Genomic DNA, 20,065 nt, shown 5'->3' on the forward strand with positions numbered 1-20,065 from the left:
AAAAAAAAAAAAAAAAAAAAAAAAAAAAAAAGACTAAAATCAGATCAAAATAGAATTCTGTAACTCATCCACTTGCCTAAACATATTGATTTCCTAGTGAATTTGGTAATAGTTTTTGCAAAATACACAACCTAGATTTTTTTTCCCCTTCCTACTTATATCAAATTCTGTTCACCTCCCTATGTGTCATCTTCTAGACTTTCCCAAAATCTGTATCCATTCACATATACAGTGGCACATCTACAAATCTGGTGGGGTTTTTTTAGGGCGGAGGGAGGGTATTTGTTTGCTGTCATTGTTTCTGAGGTTTGTTTTCTTTTTTGGTACCAGAGATCCAACTTGGGACCTTTCGCTTGCCAGGCAGGCTGCAGAACCACTGAGCTAAATCCCTGACTCACATTTGTTTTCTTTTATCTTGTTTTTGTTTGTTTGGGGGAGGTACCAGGAATCAAACTCAGGACCTTGCAATTGCCACGCAGGCGAGGCACCACTGAGCTATATACCCAGCCCTGTATAGTTAGTTCTCCAAGCAGTTCCTAAAAATTTAAACATTGAATCACCATATAACCAAGCAATTCAACCCCTAGGTACATACCCAAGAGAACTGAAAAATATATGCTCACCCAGAAAAGTGTACACGAATTAGTCACAGTAGCCAAACAGTAGAAACAACCTACATTCTAATCAACTGTTGAATAAACAAGATGTAATACAACTACACAATGGAGTATTAATTTAAATAATAAAGGTAATAGTTCTGATATATGCTACATGGATGAATCTTCAAAATATGCTAAAACAAACCCGCCTCAAAAGACTACATTATGTATAATGTATGAATCCATTTATATGTAATGTTCAGAACAAACAAATCCACAGAGAAAGAAAGGACAGTGTATCTGTGGTTGCAGGTGCTGAAAGGACTCAATGCGTAGTCAATGCTAATGTGTTTAGGGATCCTTGCTGGACTGATGAAAATGTTCTAGAATTAGAGATGAGGTTTATAATCTTGTCAATATACTAAGAACTGCTTAGTTGCATAATTTAAGTGATGTATTTTTGTTGTAAGAATTATACCTCAGTTTAAAAAGAAAATGAAAGGGCTGGGGATTTAGCTCAGTGGTTTATCACAGACTTAATACACAGCAACAATTGAGAATCACTGCCTTCAAAGTGCCTTACATGAAAATTTGGGGCCTGAGATGTAGCTCAATAGTAATGTACTTGACCAGCACATATGCAGCCCTGGGTTCCATCCACAGTATCACATAAAAAAAGTAAGCATCATAGTAATTCATGCCTATGAGCCCAGAACTCTGGGAGGCTAAGCCAGAGGGACAGCAACTCTAAGACTAGCCTAGACAACCTGGAGATAGTCAAGATCTTGCCTCAAAGTAAGAAGCAAAGATTCCAGGGATTTAGCTCAGTGGTTCTGCCACTTGCCTTGCAAATACAAGGACCTGAGTTCAATCCCTGGTACCAAAAAAAAAAGTAAGCAGCAAAGAGAGAGGGGGACTGGGGACTATAGCTCAGTGAGAAAGCTCTGGGTTCAGACTGCAATACTACAAAAATAGAAATCAAGAGAAATTATGCAAAAAAACAGTTTCATCTTCATTACCCATATAATAGTTATATGACCATTACACAAGATTCCAAAAATACATAAAATTGGAAGAAAAAAGTCATCACCTATGGTTGCATTACCAAAAAGTAACCAACTGTTAATAAAGAGAACTGGGGACTGTTTGCAGTGGGCGAGGGTCTCCATGGAGGAGGTAAAGGAGGTTTCGGAGGTGGCAGATGGCAGAGGACAGTGGGATGTGCCTAGTCCTGCTGAACAATTTGCAGATTTTGCCATATTTTCCAAAAGGATACAAGAAGAAGAAATAGGATAGACAAATTTTTGTTTTATGGGGGGAGTTATTTTCTGAGACAGGGTCTTGCTTTGTAGTACAGGCTTGCCTTGAGCTCACTATGTAGCCCAGGCTGTCCCTGAACTCATGGTAATCCTCCTGCCTCAGCCTCCCCAGTGCTGGAATTATAGGCATGCACCACCATGCCCTGCAGGAGTTTTAAAATGAGATACACTAACTATTCAGGAAAACAACAAAATTAACAGAGTCAATGAAGTAAATTCTATAAAAGAAGTCTCTTTGAGTAGAAGCTTTGATGATAAAGGAGATACTAATGGAGAGGGGATCCAGTATGTTTCAGAAATAAGCATGGTGTTAAAAAAAAAAAAAAGAAAGAAAGAAAAAAGAAAAAGAAATAAGCATGGTGTATATCAGAGCTTTCAGGGTTGAAAAATAAAGCCTTCCAACACTGCAATCAAAGTCATGGAGTTCGGGAGACTCAACCGATAATTCAGAAGCCATTATTAGCAAGGAATGTAAAACTGAGGAAGAACCTGATTCATTTTCTGCTAAATGTGCTGACCTATGCATGAATTCTATTAAAACTCCTGATGCTGATGAAGTTGGTCTTAAGAAAGAAAGTTTACTAACTCCCAAAGTATACGTACTGATCTGACAGAAGTAAATGTTATGGATGATTCCATGAGTGTAAAAAATGGTGATAGTAGAAATGACTTTGTAACTTGCAATGATACCAATGAGGATGATTTTGGTGACTTTGGCACAGCCACTGGTACCTCTCCACCCCTAATTACTGGTACTCAAGATTCAGTGACTGATGTCACTTTTGAAGTGTTTAGACTTCACATTTCAGTGAACCAGATGACAACTTTGGAGAATCTGGGGATACAAATGCTATTTTTTGCCAAGAAATGATATTTACTGAGTTAAACCTAAAAGACTTCTGATGGTTTATCAGAAGAATGTCAGATGGCAAGAAAATATAGAACAGGCACTGAACCTGTTTCAAAACTGAAAAATGGGCACGACAGTGAATTTGGAGATTTTTATTTTAAGCCAAGTATTCAAGATGACTGCAATTCTTTACAAGACTATGATGATTTTTGCAGACTTCAGTTCAACTGGTCCTAGCCAAGTTGTAGACTGGAATGCTTTTGAAGATAAACAAAAAGATGGTTGTTCTTGGGCTGCTTTTGGAGAGCTACTGAAGCTCATCATTGAAAGGAAATCTGGCAGTCACATAGTCAGATGAAAATGCTAAAAAAAAAAAAAAAAAAAAAAAAAAAACCACAGAAACCCCCAAAATGGTGTCCCTTTAGCAACCTCCAAAGGCACAGACACTAGTGGTCATTACAGGAATCAGCCACCTCAGTCTAGGCAGCTTTAATAAATCACCTAGAGTGAATTTTCAAGAATATTTTCCTTCCATATTTATATCTGTCTCTGTTACTGAAGAGGAAGTTACCTCCCTGAAGCACTTGCTGGAGACAAGCACCTTGCCAATAAAAACAAGAGAGGCCAATTCCAGCGTGGTGGTGCATTCCTATAATCCCAGTATTCAGGAGGCTGAGGCAAGACAATTCTCATGTTTCAAGACCAGCCTGGACTACACAGCGAGACCCTGTCTCAAAAATTTAAAAAACAAAAACAAAAACAAGAGAGGACTTAGCTGAAAGTTGGGAAGTGTTGGATGTGCGGACCAAGATACAGAATATCCACAACACACAGGGCCTGAGATAACAGTGGGGCAGCTCCCATAGCAACAAGCTTTTGTGTTCTTTGGGAACAGACATTTGAAACATTCTCTTCACAGGCAACTAGAAGCAGCTTGTTACAGTGCCATGTATAAAGCAGGATTGGGTATGTCAGAACCCACCAAAGAACCATGGAAACCACTATCTGCAGCAGAAAAAATTGCTTCCATTGGTAAGACAACCACCATGACACTAGAGATGATGTACATCTGACAAATTCCAGGAGTCTCTACCACCTGTAAAGTTTGACTACAGGAGACAGTCAAAGGCTGGACTTATTAACTCTTCAGAGTGTGGATCTAGAGTGGTCTGAGTTAGGGGCCAGGGATCTAGCTCAGTGGTGCACCACCTGCTTATAAGCACAAGGTCCTGAGGTTTGATCCCCAGTACTGGAAAAAACAACAACAAAAAAATAAAGTTGTATGACTTAAGAACCTCTAAGCTGGAAATCTCCACCTAAAGCTTCAAAGTGACTGATGCATTTGCAAAACTCATGTTCACAGAAGAGAAGACAAGCACATCTACCACAGAGGAGTGAAGAGGCTATCAAAGTGATTACCAGCCTTCCTGACTTGACATTCATGCATGCCAAGGTGCTAATGTTCCCAGCCACGATGACACCTTCCACACGCTCCTAAAGACAAGAAGACCGATAACTGTTGCAAACTGAACAGTTGCAATGCTTGTCCTCTCCTCAATACCTTCCCTCCCATCAAAAGCCTAACTACTTAATTAAAAAAAAAAAAATTAACTTGATGATTTGTTGGTAAGCCACACCAGAAAGATACGTATAGTAATGTACGTTTATCTACACACTGAAGCTCTAATTTTATATTAGAAAAACCGTAAATAAGTGGAGGGTGAAATTTTTGGTTTTTTTGTTATTTTTTTTTTGTTTGTTTGTTTGTTTTGGTGCCAGGGATCAACATCAAGTCCTTGCACTTGCAAGGCAGGCAATGAATGGCACCACTGAGCCAAATCCCCGGCCCAAAGATTTATTCTTTTAAGTGTTGCTGGAGTGCATAATTTATGTCTTTGTAAAATATGCTGATGGTGTCCTTCTTATAAAACTTTTGAAATAAAAAAATTAAAAACTCAAATCTCCACTGTCTGGAAAATCATCAGTCTTTTCAGATTGCATTGAATGGCCTTTTAATTTCTCACATGTTTAATTTTGCTGTCATAAATAAGCTCCAGAGACTGATTTTTTTGTTTTGTTTTGTTTTTTGAGACAGGGTCTCATTGTATAGTTGAGACTGACCTGGAACTATGTAGCCCAGGCTGGTCTCAAAGTCACAGTGAGATCCTCCTGCCTCAGCCTCCGAGTGCTGGGATTACAGGTGTGCACGACCACGCCTGACCTTGTTTTTTAATTTTATGTGTGATGGTTTGCTTCAGATCTAGCATTTGTCAACATTTGGGGCCCCTTTTTAATCTTTTCAATCTGGCATATTGCTATTTGAGCTTTTACAAGGTATTTCATCAATTACTCTTTTGCTACAAGGTATATAGATCACTGTCAGAATTTGATTGGAAGGGTTAAAGAGATTGTGTCTGTTTTTACATCAATCTGATTTTTTGTTTATTTTTTGAGACAGGATTTCACTATGTACTAGTACAAGCTGGCCCTGAAGTCACTATGCAGCCCAAGCTAGCTTCGAACTCACAGCCATCTTCCTGCCTCAGCCTCCTGAGTGCTGGGATTATAGGCAAGTCAAGCCCAGCTCATCAACTCAATCTAAAGAAGGTCCAAATTATATGAATGTCTTACAATGAAACTGTTACTGATTTTTTTTTTTTGTTCCATCATCCACTAGTTTTGAGGATTCTACAGTGTAAAATGACATATAGTCATAAATTGCAATGGTATACATTGTATATACCATAAAAACTATGGGTTTTAATGTCTGGAGAAATTCCTATGGAAAAAAAAGACATGTACAAGAATCTCTAACAAGGTTAAAGTGCATGTGCAAGGTCGTTTGAAAGATTTTAGTGTATAAATTTCCTTTTAGCTTACAAAAAAATAATTTTTTTAAAAAACTGAGAACTAGGGGTAACTCAGTGGTAGAGCATGTATTTATCACTCATATAAGGTACCAGGTTCAATCTGCAATATCACATTAAAAAAAAATAGTAGTATAGCACCAGGCACGTTGGGGCACAGCCATAATTCAATACTCTGGGATACCAAGGGATGAGGATCAAAAGTTTGGCCCAGCATGGACAACTTAATGACTTAAAGTGCAAGGTCCTGAGTTTGATACCCGGTATGGGGGGAGAGAGCTATGTCTTATTTTTATCACTGAATATTCATAAGCTATTAAGTAGCCAGGCATAGTGGCAGAAGCACTCTGGAAGGCTGAGACAGGACAAGGTTGGCCTCAGCTACGTGAGACTTTGTCTCAAAACACACATACACATGCAGAACATGGGGCTGAAATGTAATGTAGTTCAGTGCAAAGGCCCTGAGTTCATTCATTCCCTGGTACCAGGGAGGAAAGAAAAGATAGCCAGGCATGGTGACACACACTTGTAATCGCACCCCTTTAGAAGGACTGCCAAGAGTTTGAGGTCAGCCTGGGCTTCATTCAGGATCCACTGAGTTGAAAGCAAGCCTGGACTACATAGCAAGACCCTGTCTCAAAGCAAAACAGCTAATGTAAAAGCAAGGTATCATCTGAATTTCAGTACTTCAATTATCCTGCTCATCTGAGGGATATGTATTATGGGGATTCAAAAATCAAACTTTTTTGGGGGGAGTGATACTGGAATTTGAAACCCAGGGCCTTCCCAAGCTAACATCTCCAACCCTTTTTTATTGTATTTTTTTCATTTTGAGATACAGTCTAAGTCTTTAAATTGCCCAGGCTGGGCTGGAACTTACAATCCTGTCTCAGCTTCCCGGTGTGAGGGATTATAGATTTGCAACACCATGCCCAGCCTCAGATGCAACTCTTATGGGAATTAAAAATGATTAAGATGCAATATGTATATGTTCCAATTTCACAAAATGAATAACTATTATGTATCAGAAATATAAACTAATAGGGGCTGGGGATTTAGCTCAGGGGCACCACGCCTGCCTTGCAAGCACAAGGTTCTATCCCTGGTATAGGGGGAGGATATATTTTTTCAATAAACCAAAAAAAACTAAGGGCCAATATTTTGAGGTTTTGATATAAATGCCTTCTAAAATGCTGTAGAGCTGGGTGTGGTGACACACAGCAGCAATCCCAGCACTTGTGGTAATTCTGTCTCAACTGCCTGAGTGCCGGGATTACAGGTATGCACCACTAGGCCTGGTTTACAACCAATTTTTTTTTTTTTTTTGAGAGGTCTGGCTAAGGTGCCCAGGCTGGTCTTGATTTGAGATTTTCCTGGCTCCGCTTCTCAAATGCTAGGATCACAGACATGCACCACCACAGGGATCACTCTCTATTTTTCTTAAGACTTCCCAGTACCAGTAAAAAAGTTGTGAATGTTAAGGATCCAGGAAACATCTAATGTCTAATCTGAACCTCTCACTGTATAAAATGAAAACACTAACATCCAGTGAGGAAAAAATACTTCTTCAAAATTATATGTCATGAGCTGGGCATGGTGGCACACACCTATAATCCCAGCACACAGAATGAACAGGCGGGAGGATCATTGTTGAGTTTGAGGCCAGCCTGCCATACATAGAGAGTTCAAGGTCAGCCTGAACTACATAGCAAGACGGTCTCTGAAAACCAAAACTAAAAATTAAAAATAGAAATCAGTACATATTTCTCTTCCTTGGCAAATATAGTACTACAAATATGTTTTTTTTTTTTTAATGGTACTCAGGATTAAACCCAGAGCCTTCACACTGAGCTAAATCCCCAGCCCTTCCACATTTTTTAGAAAGTCTCACTAACTCACTAAATTGCTTGTGAATCTCCTGGCTGCCTCAGTCACCACAATAATGGTATTATAGGTGTGTACCACCACACCCAGCAAAGCACCCAGCCTAATTTAAATTTTCTCATTATATCTCAGCTATTGTAACCATGTGATGAGTGGTAAAGTAAATTAGTGTGAAAATCTATCCTAAGACATACTTAGGAACTTGTTTTCCTATTGTATATTCATCACATCATCTTGTTTTGTCTCATCCTTGTCTGCCTTTTCAAAGTGACAGCATTATATATATCAACATGACTTCTGGGCAGCACAGTTAGGCTACTTTCTCCAAAAAAAAAATTCTGAATCCAAGTACAATGCAATCCTTCAAGCAGTTTTCTTACCATGTAATTTTTTTGGTTTGGTTTTGTTTTTTGAGACAGGGTCTCACTATGTAATAGAGACTGACCTGGAACTCACTATGTAGCCCATGCTGGTCTAGAACTCAGTGATCCTCCTGCCTTAGCCTCCGGAGCGCTGGGATTTCAGGCATGCACCACCATGCCCAGCCTTCTTACCATGTAATTTTTAAAATCTTTACTTTTTTTTTTTTTTTTTTTTTTTTTTGGTACGGGGGATTGAACTTGGGTCCTTGTGCTTGCAAGGCAGGTGGCAGAACCACTGAGCTAAATCCCAGCCCTAAAAATCTTTACTGTTTTTGATCACTGATCCACAGCATTCTTTTTTTGGAAAATTCTTTTTTAGATGAGTTTCTCTATCCCATTCTTATACAAATCAAACCCTCAAATATTTCTTTGAATTCCAAAAGATTACAAAATGAGTTCCTCAATAACTTGAGTGATCATCCACTGAGGCGAATTTGCATTGTCATCAGGTACCACAAAGAAAAAAAGAAAGATAAATACAGAGAAGTTGGGCGTGGTGCCACACACCTGTAATCCCAGCACTTGGGAGGCTGCAGCTGGACTGCCATAAATTCAAGGCCAACCTAGCATAAATAGTGAGTTCAAATCAGCCTGAACTACATAACAAAACCCTGTGGGGGCAGGGGGGGGGACAGAGAGCCAATTTCATGACTATTAAAAAATGGCCAAGGGCAGGGGATTTTAGCTCAATGGTACTGTGCCTGCCTTGCAAGTTCAAGGTCCTGAGTTTGATTCCCCAGTACAGAAAAAAAAAGCTGATTAACAAAGTGGCCAGGATGCAGCAGACAGGAGGACGACCAGTTTGAGAGAAACCTGAACTGCTCAGCCAGCTTCAGATTAGCCTGCTACAAAGTGAGACCATCTAAAAAAAATACAGGCACACCAATAATACCAGCACACTCAGGACTGAGGCAGGAGGACCTCCATGAGATAGAGGTCAGCCAGGCTGCACAATGAGTTCAAGCTCAGCCTGAACGGGGGCACTACTACCAATTCAATGCTCCTATCTCAAATTCTATCCCTAACCCTACTTACATGTGGCTCTCCCACAACCTTGTTCAGCTGACATGAAACTCTCCTCTTCTCTCATGAAAAAAATCAAATATGGTTTCATAGTCACAGAATAGTACAGATACAATATCAGTAGCTTAGTCTTAATAAAACTCAGGCATATTTTCAGGAATTTTTGACTTCATACACTCATATCCACTTTGTCCTAACCCTCCAGCTCTATGTCCATTGGGACAGATTAACTTACTAGCTGCTCTGTCCCAAGGTCTTCAAAGGGAAGGGGCTAAGGAGCGAAGATCTCTTTCTTGCTTTGCGTATTTCTCTTTATAAAACCCAGACAGGAGTCAAACCACCCTATAGGTCTCTATCCCTCATCTACCAGTTTTCTTATAAATATAAATTCAATAAAATACATCTTTCAAGTCAGGTGTGGTGGCAAACACCTGCAATCCAAGCACTCTGAAGGTTGAAGCACGGGGATTAAAATTTGAGCTCAGCCTGGGTAATTTAGGAGGCAATATCTCAAATTTTTTAAAATACTAAGAAGGGCTGGGGATTTAGCTCCGTGGCACTGTGTCTGCCTTTCAACTGCTAGGTCCTGAGTTCAATCCCCAGTACCAAAAAAAAAAAAAAAAAACAAACCTTAAAAAACAAAATACTAAGAAGCTGTGTGTGTGGTAGCACATTTAATCCCAGCATAAGGGAGGCTGAGCCAGGAGTGCCATGACAGCCTGGGCTACACAATGAGTTCAAGGACAACCTGAACTACAGGGCACGAAACCCAGGGGAGGGGAGGGGAGGGGAGGGGAAAGAGAGAGACAGAAAGTAGTGAGGGGTCCCCTAGGGCTCAGTGTGAAGATCCTGGGTTCAATCCCCAGTACTGGAAAAAGCAATCAAACCAAACAAGAAAAAATACAAGTCACATCAATCACATCAGTCACAAAAACCAAGGTAATCTAACCAAAATATTTAATTCTTATTTTCAAGCCCAGCAAATTATACATTCAACTGTGCTGTCAACTTTTGGAAAAAGTTATCCCAGTTTACTGTGTTGAGTTGGCATTATAGTGAAATTAACAGCCACATTGGCCTAGAAATGTTAAACTTATTTTTTTTCCCCATTTGTACAGGGGTAACACATTGTATTAAATATGTAAGGTCTTATCTATGTGGGTTTGATTACAGAAACTAATAAAGTACTCTGTAAATAAAAAAAAGAAAATTATAACATTCAACACAGGAAAATCACCAATCTAAATGTTAGAAAAAATCTTCAGGGTGTGATTACAGAAACAGCTCTGTAGTAGAGAGTAGGCTTTAGCGAGGCCCCAGGTTCAATCTCTTGCACGGGGAAGAAAAAAAATTCAGGGAACACCACTCAAAATGTTATGTAGTTCAATTAATAACTTCAAAGTTCCAGTTCATTATCTCACATTACTTTGCTTTAAGCCAAGAGTGGTGAATACCTATAATCCCAACTACTTCAAAGGCTGAAGAGGATTCCAGGTGTGAGGCCAGCCTTGGCAAATTCAGCAAGACTGTCTCAAAATAAAAAAATAAAAAGGGCTAGAAATAGCACAGTGGTAAAGCAACCATGGGTTTGATCCCCAGAACTGGGAAAAATTTTTCTTTAACTCTTTCTGAAGACCAGACAGATGTTATAAAGTTTTAAATTATTCTTTTATGTGTGTATGTGTGGTACTGTGGATTGAACTCAGGGTCTCTGTGCTACATCCCCAGCCCTTTTTTGTTTTGTTTTGGTACCGGGGATCAAACTCAAGACCTTGTGCTTTCAAGGAAGGCCAGCGCCACTGCGCTAAATCCGGCCCTTTTTTTTTTTTGGTTAGTTTTGAAACAGTGTCTCAGTAAACTGCTAATTTACCAGGCAGAGCTCAAACTTGTGACGCTTCTGTCTAAACTCCTACTCCACAAGTACAGGGATTACAAGCAAGTGCCATCATACCCAGCTAAAATATAAATTGTTTCTTTCTGTTCCCTACACTTTGGTCAAACTGGCCTTGCCATTCTCCTACATTGTACTGCCTTTTTTACCTTGATTTTATTCAGGTACATTTTCTCAACAATATATTAAACATACCCCTCAATTCTTTCATTTTCTATTCCTCAATTTAAACAGCAATTACGTTCTACATAATGTCAGTAATGACCAGGGCATTTTTAAAGTCACTTAAGAATATACTACTGAGCTGGGCGTGGTGGCACACGCCTTTAATCCCAGCACTTGGAAGGCTGAAACAGGAGGATTGCTGTGAGTTCAAAACCAGCCTGGGCTACATAGTGAGTTCCAGGTCAGTCTCAACTACATAGTGAGACCTTGTCTCAAAAAAACAAACAAACCAAGAATATACTACTGAACAGTCCTACTACAAAGCAGCTTGAGTTAAGTGTAATTTTATACTTTTCTCTGTCTCTTTTCTCACTGAGCTATCAATTGCCACTTCTCAGGGTTGTGTGCTTTGGCAGAAGGCTTAGAGATCATCTCACCATGCTCATCTGTATAGCTAGTAAAATCAGAATTAAAAAAAAAAAAAAAAAGCTAAAGAAAAGCAACTGTTTTAAAGACACAGAACTCAAGTTCAACCAAATCTCTGATAAAACCCCAATATATAACACTGACAAAAAATGAAACTAATCTAGTGGAATCTGGCACAGAAGTTCAAGGGCCCCACCTGTATAAATCATTCCCTTTTCCTCATCTAATACAAAACCCCAGACTGGTACACTACACAAAGGTGTTACTTGTCCTTTCTATTGCTGACATTGTTAATTTATCAGCTAACACCTGGCTGTACTCATGGATAGCAGTATTTAAGATAGGTAAAGTAGTAGTACAGAAATATGACTAAAAGAGCAAGCTTAGAAGTCAGATAGACCTGGAAACCACCAATCCAAGATTAGGTGACCCTGGCCAAATAGTTCACAATTTCCCCAGCCTGTGGAGAGCAAGAAACAAGACAATGTACCTCAAATACTTAGAAACCATAAATGTTAGCAATTACAGGAATAATGTACAGTCTTCTTTTTCCTGTTTATTCCAAACTATTAAATCTATTTCTTCCAAAACATCTGAGTAATTTTGCTAAGTATGCCTTAAATACCATAAATCTACTAAGCGTACAATCAAATGATTTTTAGTACACTGTATTTACAAAGCTATACAACTATTACCACAGTCTAGCTATTACCCAAATAAATCTTTTCTTGTTTCTTAGGTCCACAGCTGGCCAGGCTGAGAGAGAACTGCATCTAAATTTGTTTAGGGCGCTGGGGATTTAGCTCAGTGGTGCTGCAGCGTTCCTCCCAAGCACAAGGTCCTGAGTTCAAACACTGGTACCAAAAATAAATAAATAAAAATAAAATAAATTTGCTTAGGTACATCCCATTGTGCTGACAACATTCCACTGTGCTGCCTACATCCCATTACATTACCCAACTTTGGGTAAGTTTTGTTTTGTTTGGTACCAGGGATCAAACTCGGACCTTTCACTTGTGAGGCAGGCGGCAGAACCACTGAGCTAAATCCCCAGCCCTTGGGTAAAATTTTAAATGAACTCTCTTCTGTGGGAATAAAACAGTGATAGCTTACTTTAACAAGGTTTTTTATTCCTTTAATACCTGATTGTTCTGTATTAGACTTAAATATTTTTCTACCATTACCTTAACACTTCCAACCATAATGAATTAAAATGGAACTAAATAACCCGAAGTACCACAACTACAAATTTTTAAGAGATCTTCTTGCCTCCAGTAATTTAAAGAAACTTTTTTTTTTGGTACCAAGGATCAAACTCAGGACCTTACTTACAAGGCAGGTGTGGTGCCACTGAGCTAAATCCCTGGCCCAAGAAACATTTAATTAACATGGTAACAGTATTTTTTTTCTGGCGCTAAGGATATAAACCTGAGCCTTGTGTAAGCTATGCAAGCACTGCACAATTAAGCTACATTCCCAAACCCCACATTATAGAAGAAAATTGCTTATGTGTGTATGTGTGGTACTGCAGATTAAACTTCACAATGAACTATATCTACAGGCTTTTTTTACATTTTTATTTTGGCCAGGTGTGGCATGCACACCTGTAATTCAGGAGGCTGAGGCAAGAGGATCACATGAGTTCAAGGCCAACCCAGGCTACATAGACTTTAACATCAGCCTGAACTAAAAAACCACCTTATTTCAAAAAAGCAAAAAGGAAAAAAATCATTTTTAATTTTAAAACAGGATCTAAGTCACTAAATGGCCCAGACTGGGCTGAAACTTGGGATCCTTCTACCTGAGCTTTTCAGCATGCTGGGCTCCAGGTCAGTCTCAACTACATAGTGAGACCCTGTCTCAAAAAGCAAAAACAAAACAAACATAAATAAATAAATAATGAATTTTGAAAAACAAAACATCCCCTTAATTGAAGGGAAAAAAACAAAAATCAATTTACTATAAATTTAGTTTCATCTCCAGTACCACACGCACAAAAAAAAAAAACCCTATAAATTTGACTTAAAAAAAAAATTTAAAAACATGTTGTATGCTATGAATATATATACACTACATTTCAATTTTTTGCCCTTTTGGGGGGCACAAAACTCAGGGCATTACACAACCTATTATCTATCCACTTTTTCAAACAGATAAATAACCAGGCTTGGTAGCACATCTGTAACCCCAGTACTCAGGAGCCTGAGGCAGGAGGATCACAGTGAGTTGGAAGTCAGCCCAGGCTACACAGTAAGTTCAAGGAGCCAAAAAGGATAAATAAAAGTACTTTAAAATAAAGTAAAAATTTGCCAGGCCCAGTGACATATGGGTATAATCCCAGCACTCAGGGCTGAAGCAGAAGGACTGCCATGAATTCAAGACCAGCCTGAACTACATAGCAAAATACAGTCTCAAAACAATAACAAAGGACTTGGGATTTAGCTCAGTGGTGTCCTGCCTGCTGCCTTGCAAGCACAAGGTCCTGAGTTGGAGTTGGATCACCGGTACCAAAAAGAACAACTGAGCCAGCCACAATAATGCATGACTGTACTTCCAGAACACAGAAAGCTGAGGCAGAAGGATCACCCTGAGTTCAAGACAAACCTGGGCTACACAGTGAGTTCAAGGCCAGCCTGAACTACATTGTGAGACCTAGTCTCAAAAAGAAATACACGGGGCCAGGCATGGTGGCGCACACCTGCAATCCCAGCACTCAGGAGGCTGAGGCAGGAGTATCACTGTGAGTTCAAGGCCAGCCTGGGCTACACAGAGAGTTCCGGGTCAGTCTCAACTACATAGTGAGACCCTGTCTCAAAAAATAATTAAATACATACATACATAAACACATAGGGGCCCGGAATTTAGCTCAGTTATTCTGCCACCTGCCTGGCAAGCTCAAGGACCTGAGTTCAATCCCCGGTACAAATAAATAAAATAAATACATACATACAGGCCAGGGCTCAGTGGCACCATTCGATCCCCAGTACCAAAAATAAATACATACATACATAAATATAAAAACCCTACCAAAACACCCAAAAATTAAATAAATAAAAATAGGGTTGGGAGTCAGATGTGGTGGCACATGCCCAGCCTGCATCACAAGTTTCAGGTGCAGCATAATTTGGGAAGACTCTGTCTCAAAGTAAGTAAATAAATTAAAAAGGGCTACAGACGCAGCTCAGTGCAAAGACCTTGGGTTCAATCTCCAGTACAAGAAACATAAAGCATACTCGATGAAACTTTTAATAAAGATTAGAACCAATCATATGTTCTATTAACTTTTAGAATTCCAAATGAATAAATAAAACTACATTCCTAACTTTAGAAAAGACAGGCTAACATAACTTTCCATGATAATTCACACTGCGTTTCCCAGATTGAGTGTACTTTTATTTTTGCTCTTACTTTTTCTCTTTATTCAGCCCAAGATGAATAAACTGCAGAGTCAGTTTCCTGTGCCCCCACTCTTCACTTTTGCTTTCCTGAATAAATTCTGCCACTGTCAAAAAAAAAAAAAAGTGAGAAAGAGCACTGCCTAGACTTAAATCTCTACACACAATCCTTATTTTATGCCTCAATGCCACATGCTTAACTGGGTCCCAAGTCATTGAGTTCATTAAGTACAGTATGAAAATGAGTTGCTTAGCAGGCATGGAAGTACACACCTGTGATGCCAAGAGACTGAGGCAGGAGGACAGCAAATTCAAAAATTAAAAACAAAGCAAGAAAATTAACCTCCAAAAAGAGGATATACAAGCATAAGCAGTCTTTTTTTTTTTTCTTTTTCCTGCAGTGAGGATTGAACCCAGGGCCTTCACAATGACCTACATCCAGCTCCCAACCTTTTTTTCCTAGACTGACTCTCACTAAATTGCTCATGCTAGGGCCAGGGATTTGGCTTACTGGTGCCACAGCTTTCCTCACAAGCATAAGGTCCTGAGTGTTGGAGAAGTTCAAGGCTGGCTGGGCCAGATGCGCCATACTCCTGTCTTCTGAGCAAACTCCAAGACCTCTCTGAGGCTGAGCTAACTCGCCTAAGTGCGTACAAATAGGCTGTACCTCCACCTCTAGTCTGTGACTCCTTCACCTCGCCAAGAAAAATCACCTCACCATATGTCTAGCCAATAAGATATCACCCAATGATCTCCACTACATAACCTATAAGTGCCATGTAATTAAATGCTCCTCCAATGCTCCTCCCCCATGTTTGTCCACACCTAAACTATATAAGCCTGTGCATTTCCTAAATAAAGTGGAAGCATTCCAGAAACCTCCCCAGAGTTCGCCTGGTGATTCTCTCCTCCCAGTCTGAGCTCCGGAAAGGAACTCCAAAGACCAAACAGCAGACAACAACACTGAGTTCAATTCCTGGGACCCAAAATAAATAAAAATAAAATAAATTGCTCAGGCTGGGCTGGAACTTGCAATCCTCCTGTCTCAGCCCCAGAGCATTAGGATAGCTAGGATTACAAGCAGTGCACCACCACACCTGGCAGCAGTTATACTGTAATTGTCAAAATATCCTGATAAATTTGGTCCTTTTTTTTTGGTACCGAGGATTGAACTCAGGTCCTTGTGCTTGCAAGGCAGACAGCAGAACCACTGAGCCAAATCCCCAGCCCTTTGGTCCTTTGACTTCAAAAAGATCAAAAAATTAAGCCAAGCATAGTGGCACAAATCTGTAATTCCAGCACTTAGAGGCCGAGGTTAAATTGTGATGGCCACACAGTCAAGGCCATCCTAAGCTAAGTACCAACCCTAGGGTCTCAAAACAACAAAAAGAAACTTAATTGGGTCAAAATCTTACAGATCTCCTCTGTGCCTTCCATAAGTTTATCGCCACTCATTTTTAAAAACAGCTGCTAAGATCTACCAGGGATTGCTATCTCACTCACCATAGGGGCCATAACAGCTTTTAAGGACACTCCATTTACTCAAATTAACAATTAAGAGTAAACTAATATTTGCTGGAACAATAAACTAAGATAAGTTTGTTAAGGGCAAAGGACCTTCACTGTTTACTATAATTCATACAGACTGTTTATTTAGTATTACTAGGGATCAAATCCAAGCCTGAACCTAAACTTTCACACTGAGCTACATGGTCCCATCTCCACACTCTCCACGAAGTCACTAAATTGACCAGGCTGGGCTCACATATGATGTACCTCTCTCAGCCTCCAAAGCACCAAAAGAGATGGGGGGGTAGAGAGTTTTTGTTTTTTTGTACCTGGGATCAAACTCAGGACCCTGTGCTTGCTAGGCAGTGGCCCAGCTCTTGAGGTGGTGTTTGGTTTGGTTTGTTTTTTTTTTTTAAGACAGGATCTCACTTTGCAGTTCAAACTGGCCTTAAACTTACTACACCGCCCAGGCTGGCCAGCACCGTAATCCTAAATGCTGGGATCATAAGCATGCACCAGCACATCCAGCTCCAAAAGAGATCTTAACTTATCATTTAACAAAAGGACTGGATACCAACAATTTCAAACATTCAAGACAAGATTATACTATCTAGGGCCAGGGATTTAGCTCAGTGGTAATGTGTCTGCCTCAAAAGCACAAGGTCCTGATTTCAATCCTGGTACCCAAAAATAAAATAAAAGATTATTACTATACACGTATTTCATATTTAAAGGAATAGGGTTAGTTCCTTCCATCAAAACAGATATTGAAATAAACCCATTCCTGTCCACGTTCTTTAACTTCTCCCCAAACAGTAAAAGACACTCTGACTTAAAACAACAGAGACATCCCTGGTGAGCACTTTACAGGCTTTATCAGTTACGAAGAAGGGGAAGAAGGGGTGATGGTGGTGTTCCAGTATAGTTCTAAAGGAAAACTCCATGTGACTGCTAGTCCAGCCCATTTTTAAAGAGAGAGGCCAGAGGAAACCAGAGTAGCAGGAAACAGGCAGAAGCAATTACCAGAATCTTTTCCCATGGCCTCATTTTCTCCCATGCCACCAAATGCAGTCACATTTCAATCAAAACAAATTTCTCTTTTAGAGCTGGGCATGGTAGCATATGTCTGCAATCCCAACACTCAGGAGACTGAGGCAGGAGGATGGCAAGTTCTAAGCCACCAAGTGCAGAATAGAGAGCCCAAGGCCAGCAAGACCCTGACTTAAAAAACAAAAACATCTCCAAAATGCTTCTTAATTATTGAGAGTTAGAAGCAATCAGGAAGCAAATAAGGAAATCAGAGGTGTGGGAAACAAGTAGGACAATGGTAGAGGAAAATCTCTCTCCACACATGAGAACTAGCCCTAAGTAGGAAAATCAGGCAGAGCACATTGACAGCAAGTAGAAGAGTAATGTGGAAAACGAATCACCTTTGCCTAGTGACAACACAAGCCTTTGCATCAAATGGAAGATAGCCCTAGCCAAGAGGCCACTCACCATTTAATAGATGTTGTATCATCTCCATAGTTTCCTGAGACAAATGTGGACTACACCAATGTGCCCATTCAATGCCTAAACTACACAACAGTTTAGGTAGTCACCTTCTTCCCAACTTTCACTAATACTAATACTAATACTAAATACTATTCTCTGTACTGAGTTCACTAATAAAGTTGGTTGGGCCAATGGTAGTGGGCTATCAGAATTTATTAACATTAGTATCACTAAAATAGTTAATTATAGGGTCAGGGATTTAGCTAAGTGGTTCCACCGTCTGCCCCCCCATACCAAAAAAAAAAAAAAGTTAATTATATAGCCTGCAAATAAAAGATGATCTCTGGATATCTTATGGAGACCTTAGAAAACTCTGAAATGAGACAGACATGGTGGCTCAGGCCTGTAATCCCAGTACTCTGGGAGACTGAGGCAGGAGGATCAAAAGTTTAAGCACACCCTAGGTAATTTAGCAAAGCCTTGCTTGTCTCAGAATAAAAAATGGGGGGGCCCTCAATACAAAGGCCCTGGGTTCAATTCCTGGTAGCCACCCACACATTTCCTCTCCCTCTCTCTAAATTTTTTTTTCTGAGACAGAAAAGGGTCTCTCTATGGTAGTTCTGACTATCCTTGAACTCACTATGTACACCAGGCTGGCCTCGAATTCAAAGGGTCCTTCTGCCTCCACCTCTTGAGTGCTGGGATTGAAAGCCTGAGCCACCACATGCAGGTATCTCTGATTTTTTAGTTTATGAAGGTACTGTAGGACAGTAAATTTAAATACCGGCATACCTCACACCCTGAACAAAAAGTAGAAACAACATCCAATAGAGGTGGTAATAAACGATAAGATTATATCTAACAAGAATGATGATAGGTTCAACCTCGAGAGAGAACAAGGGTAAGAAAGTAAGAGTGGTGGCAGTTGGGATGCCTGGACAATTAGACTGAAAACTCAGGGAGAAATGTGGGAAAGCCCAGGACGACTGTGACTTGGGGGCAAATGCACCAATGAAAGAATAACATTTTGACTATATAGCAGACAGTGCTTTACAGTTCACAAGGAGCTCTAAAACTACATTAAAGAATAAAATGAAACACAATCAAACCACAAGAATCAGGAATGAGAGGAAAACTGAGATCCAACTAAAACAAAATACCTCCAGAATAAAAAAAATTTAACATGTCTACAGATTAAACCGAGAAAGGCTACAGAGCGCAGAAGTTGGGCTCCAGGAGGGCCAGTCCCAGGACTAGCGCTGGGCACGCAAAGCGGAAAGGTGGTCAGGAAGAGAGCGACAGCGTGGCGGGGCGCTCCAGGCAACCCGCAGCGACCGAGGTGGGAGAGAAAACCACACCCTCCGGGACAGATATCCGAAGGGGGGGAGGGGAAGGCGCCCCCTGGGGCTGGGTGGGGCCCAGACAACTAGAACCCGGAAAGGCTGGAAGGAGCACAAGGCTACCTGAGCGGGAGAGGGTGCCTGGGCCTGGCTATACTAAGGAAGCGTGAAGCCAGCAAGGGAAGCCCGGCCGGGTCCTCACGGGTGAGCACTGGAGAAGCATAAAAGACAGTGAGGACTCAGAAGACCTAACCTGGATCTAGAGGGCTCACACTGCGGCGCCTAGGACCTCGCAAGAGGAAAGACAGGGAAGAAAGTGGCAATTACCGCTGCTCCCCTCGCTGGACTCCGGAACCGCCGCTGCCGCCGCCGCTCGTTACCTGCCAATGTGCCTCTTACAAAGCGGCGGCGGCGGCGGCAGAGGCAGCCCTACCCGCCACGTGACCTCTACGTCACGACTCAAGGAGGTGCCACGACGCGTCGCTCGCGCACGGTTCCCGGCGTGCTGTCTGCTCCCGTCGCCATCCTGCCCGCAACTAGGCGAAACCGAAAGCGATGGAAACGAAGGAACAAGTAAGGGAGAGTTTACGGCATTTCTGATGCTGAGTTATCACCCTCTGTATAGAGGGTGGAGGCCACAACAGCTCCTTGTCGCGCTGTGATGACCTCAAGAAGAGCCGTGAGTTGCTTCCATGTGGCCTCCTTTTCGTCACGTGATGTAGTCCCGCGAATCCTGGCAAGCCTGGTCCCCAGAAGTTGCAGGCGGAGACTACAACTCCCAGCATGCCCCACAGCAAGGGCACCCACTATTGCAGCTTTTAACCTGAGGATTCCTAGACTCACCGCCAGGGACTCCAGAACTGAAGGAAGGTCGGCGCGCG

The 20,065-nt window shown here is 40.9% G+C and overlaps 1 protein-coding gene and 1 pseudogene across 6 annotated transcripts in view; one reads left to right on the forward strand and one right to left on the reverse strand.

Moving 5' to 3' along the window:
* Positions 1 to 19,593, reverse strand: part of Ubap2 (ubiquitin associated protein 2) — a 118,858-nt gene extending 99,265 nt beyond the window's left edge. For 4 of the 6 annotated variants that reach the window (XM_010619220.3, XM_010619216.3, XM_010619219.3 and 1 more), the window contains exons 1-2: positions 19,512 to 19,593; positions 14,855 to 14,948 (exon numbers count right to left, since the gene is read on the reverse strand). The gene's annotated coding sequence lies outside the window, so the exon portion shown is untranslated. The remainder of the gene's footprint in view (positions 1 to 14,854; positions 14,949 to 19,511) is intronic. The other 2 variants (XM_010619218.3, XM_033759028.1) reach the window with 1 other exon arrangement.
* On the forward strand, positions 3,527 to 4,502 carry LOC117284323 (annotated as a pseudogene).
* Positions 19,594 to 20,065: the final 472 nt, after the last annotated feature.

This window comes from Fukomys damarensis, unplaced genomic scaffold, assembly GCF_012274545.1.
Source record: "Fukomys damarensis isolate Sample0158 unplaced genomic scaffold, DMR_v1.0_HiC HiC_scaffold_36, whole genome shotgun sequence".
NCBI lineage: Eukaryota > Metazoa > Chordata > Mammalia > Rodentia > Bathyergidae > Fukomys > Fukomys damarensis.